The following is a 4,653-nucleotide window of genomic DNA, read 5'->3' as shown; positions in this document are numbered from 1 at the left end:
AGGGCTGGTTATGTAAGTTATCTATTTCCTTTTTATGAATGAATGTTAATATATGTTGATGTGTTTGATAAGTCCTTATTAGCATGATTATATGCATCTATCTTAGTGAATGATGAATGATAGGGAACTGCTTTCATCTTCATGGATCTTTTTATCAAACGTCCAAACCCCGACACAGGAATGCTAGGGGATTGTATCAAGGGTTTTCTTAACAGAAATGTTGTTTCGGTCGTAATGCAAGAAAGAACCAACATTAAGGATGCTTAACGTTGTAGTACATCTTAGAATCTTAAGAACACACGAGAGTTGACTTAAGTGAGCCTTAAAGCAGAGACCTTGACTTCACTTTATGACATTCATGAATAAATAGGATCTTAGATGCTGTATGTAACCTGTTCCGCTTTGGCTTAGCCTGTTCTCTCTTGTTATCATAACCAAAACACATTTTCCAAGGTTTAATCTTTATATTTAGTATTTCTCAGTAATCTGATCAAGATCATTTCTCAACTAAAGAATTCATACACCACGAACACCCTGTTCTACAAGGTTTTTCTTATAAAGTTTGGTCATCAATCCCTGTGGAGACGATACTCTACTTATCACTTTCTTACTTGTATCTAGTGCACTTGCTAGAGTCTGTTTAGAGGACAAAAAGTTTTTGGCGTCGTTGCCGGGGATTCAAAGCAACAAAATTTATCTGAAAATTTCTGTGAAACAAGGTGTTTTTAATCTATCTACTAAATAGTGCAGCCAGAAGGAGTTCTCTCATTGTTTATGCGCAGAGCTGGACCTCCATTTTTTCCTATCGATCTCGAATTAGAGAGAACGTGTAGACGAAACCGAGTGGGAGCTCGACGAGCTAGACAACGAGAGCGACAAAGAGAAAGAAGGATGGCTGGAAGAGTACAACCAGAACAACCGGTTCAACCTAATCAGGAAGAGGAAGGAGAAAATAACAATCCTCCAGTTATGAGGATCAGAGACTATTCCAGGCTAACCACGAAAGGACACTCGTCATGCATTGTGTTGCCTAACGAAGGAAACAACATATTTGAAGTGAAAGCATCGATGATACAAATGTTGCAGGCCGCAGTGCAATTCAATGGATTCCAGTCGGAAGATCCAAACAGGCATAACCATGAGTTCATAACACTGTGCAACACTTTCAGATCAAACCGAGGAGTTTCCGATGGTGTGATAAGGCTAAAGCTGTTTCCTTTTTCTCTCAAGGACAAAGCAAAGAACTTGTTAAAGAACTTACAGCCAGGAACGATTACCACTTGGGAAGAAATGGCCAGTGCTTTTCTAATGAAATATTTTCCGCCAAGACAAGCCATTAAACTCAGGAATGAGGTATCCCATTTCGTGCAAGAAGAGGATGAATCCTTAGCCGAGGCATGGGAAAGGTACAAGGAATTATTAAGAAGTGTACCAAATCATGGCATCCCCATGTGGATGCAAGTGCTGAATTTTTACAATGGAGTCACCAACATTTATAAAATCCAGATTGAATCCATTGCCAATGGTAACCCCGAAGATCTTGAACCACAAGCCTTGTACAACCTTGTTGAGAAATTCGTAAGCACGAGCTATAACTGGCACTCAGCTAGGAGTGAAGGAAAAAGAGCAGGGAATGATGATGTTGTGTCAAAACTGACCACCCAGGTGGAACAGATTGCAAAGCAGCTCAGCAAGATTAATGTATCATCCATTCACAGTGAACCGCCATTCAATGATGTTTGTGATTTTTGTGGAGGACCTCATTTCAACATAAATTGTCCTGGAGTCAAGCAAGGGAAAGGTGAGCAGGAGCAATGTGATTATGCTGGATATAATCAAAGGAACCCACCAAACCCATACTCAAATACCTACAACCCAGCCACAAGAAATCATCCGAACTTCGGATGGACCGGGCAGCTGATGCGCCTCACGGCGTTCGGTACCGCAAGGCTCACTAAGGGATAAGTGTACCCCGTCGTTATCAAGTAATAAAATCTGGAAAGTCCAGGTATCGAATCCACAGGATTTATTCCTGCAAGTATCGAGCTACTTGGTCTCAAGTGTTATCTAGGCTGTGTGGGTTTTGAGTTTGTTTTGATTAAGTTAATCTACTCCTAGTTGAATTATTCTACTCCTAGCTAAGTTATACTAATTTGAACTAAGTTATTCTACTCCTAATTAAGTTATTCTACTCCTAATTAAGTTATTCTACTCCTAGGTGATCTTTCACTAATGTAATTCCCTAAAGGAACATGGTATGAACGATAATAATGAAGTTAGGTTATTAGGTCAATAGATTAAGAACCTAATCTAAGTCACTTGTATTCAAGGCGATTAACCCTACTTACCCTCCTGAAGTCTCTAGTGCGTGATTCCCTTGTAAGGCCGAAACTAGGTCTAAGGCTCAGCAATTTGGGCTTAATCAACTAAGAGGTCGTCAATCTCCTAGGCTCTAACTAGGTCAGATTCAGCTCGCAATATGTGCCTACTAGATTTTGGGGCTTTTGAATGAGTTAAACCAATTGAATAAAGCGTAAGACAAAGATTAAACAAATAATCATAGAAGAAAATAAGAGCTAAAATATTATTAAAGGCGAAGAATATTGTCACAGGATACAATTAGCCTAGGATTCATAGACTGTATCAAAGGGTACAAACATGGTAAGATAAAAGGTGATAAGAAATCCCTTTTGTTGGTCCCTTATAACGTGACAAGTTTAGTTCTAGGGGGGGGATAGGAACTATTTAAAATTTTGTCCGTTTAGGCTGACTTCTTTTCTTAAGAAAAGGTTTACACAGCGGCGCTAAGTAATTCTAAGACACAAGCTTACTCAACTTGTGACTAAGTCTGTTTCTTTCATTGAGTCAGGAGATAGCACTTAGAGTCTATTCCTGAACTCAGCTTCTTAGTGCACTCAACTCAGCGTGAGTTTGTTACTTAGTCAGTTTTATAACAAGCAATATATAAAGTGTTGGGGTTTAGTGTCCTATAGACAATTGTTCTAGGATACAAACTTAATGTAAATGAATTGTTCTTTATATCATTTGTTTAATGAGATGTATATGTTTTATAACTATATAAAGGCAATCCCTTTTAAGCACTAAATAAAGTCTAATAAAAGGAAATCCGTAAGTTTATTTAAAGTGATTATAAAGTGTTCATACAAGCATGAAGTGAGACAAAACTTTATAGTAAACTGATAAACTTAAAACCACCCCAAGTCAAGTGATATGTTTGGGATTGACATATCACTGTTGAGACTTGTATGTAACAATGTCTTCTGTCCGACAGAAAGCTGATCTCACAAGCTTCATATATACAGATATCTGGACAGTTACATAGATCTGATGAAACGTTGTTCATTAGGATTGGGGATCCGATATGAGATAACATGATGGGTAGATTCATCCTTGTCACCTGTTCATCTCATTGGTATTAATAGGTATAACTAATCCTCAGACTCAAAGGAATATTAATTGGTATTCTGGATTACGGAATGTGATGCTTTGACTCTGGTGTAACACGATCCTTAACAGAGATGACTCTGGGGTGTGAACAGTAGACGTTGGGTATCACATGAAGTAATTGCGGAGTCGTTATATATTGGATTGAGCATTTATCACTCCCGATAAATGGGAGATACATCCATGGATCGCTTGTGGAAGACTCGACTCTAAATCCTTGCAAGGTGATAGCTTAAGAGTAAGAAATACAGATTTCACTTAACCTATCTTTTTGAGTTGACTCGGCCTGTACAAGTAAAACGAACGTCTCGCTATATGTGACTTGACATCACCCATAGTCATAAGATTCAGTTCAAGGATGTAGTTGATAAAGGATCGAATTATACTGTAACTAATACGGAAAGGTTAACGACAGAATCAACCTGTCTTCTTATAGCTATGGGGGAATGATTACGGACTTGCTAATCATATACTCTGTACATCATTCCGTTATGCAAAGATTAAATATAATTCTTTGAAAATTAATTTAATAACGTTGCATACGGCTAGAAGCAATAAGAACCTAATGGATCACACATAAGACTTGGAACCTAAAAGAGAGATAGATGTTAATTAATTGATAGAAGCCCAATTGAGCCCAATAAGGCCCATGGACATAAGGGGGTCGAAATTCATGTAGTGATATACATGAATAATTAATTTGATTTTGTTAATCCTAATTAGATTAGGAATATGAATTAAATTAATTAAGAGATAATTAAGTTAGGAGTTTTAATTAGATTAATATACTCCTATTATTATCCAATAAGGTTATTATTATTATCCTTAATATATTAGATATATAGTGAGATAATAATTAGAAATTCTATTCCGAATGGAATTCCTATTCAGTAACCTAATTCTATCTAACTAGGGATTAGATACAAGAGATTATAAATACCCCTTCCCTTGAGATTTTCGAAATCCAAGAAAGCCATACCCTACTTGTGATTTTTGAAATTCACCTAGTCCAAGAGAGAGAAAATTCGACACCCCTAGTTCGAGGACGAGATTTCTCTACGGCTTCGTTTGATCAATTAATTTTCATCTATTTCTTTTATCCTTGATCTTGTGTTGATTAGTTAGAGGCAATCTACTTTGGTTGCTATTCAACGGTTGATACTAAATTAATCTTTCCGTGTTTTATTT

The 4,653-nt window shown here is 37.1% G+C and overlaps 1 non-coding gene across 1 annotated transcript; it reads right to left on the bottom strand.

Annotated features, from left to right (window-relative positions):
- Positions 1 to 1,338: 1,338 nt before the first annotated feature.
- Positions 1,339 to 1,445, bottom strand: LOC136204967 (small nucleolar RNA R71). Its single transcript, XR_010675777.1, has one exon. It is a non-coding gene; the product is annotated as a small nucleolar RNA R71 (small nucleolar RNA).
- Between the last annotated feature and the right edge of the window lie 3,208 nt (positions 1,446 to 4,653).

This window comes from Euphorbia lathyris, chromosome 8, assembly GCF_963576675.1.
Source record: "Euphorbia lathyris chromosome 8, ddEupLath1.1, whole genome shotgun sequence".
Lineage (NCBI taxonomy): Eukaryota > Viridiplantae > Streptophyta > Magnoliopsida > Malpighiales > Euphorbiaceae > Euphorbia > Euphorbia lathyris.
Note: the sequence above shows the minus strand (reverse complement) of the source record. Positions and strands in the feature narration are given on the sequence as shown.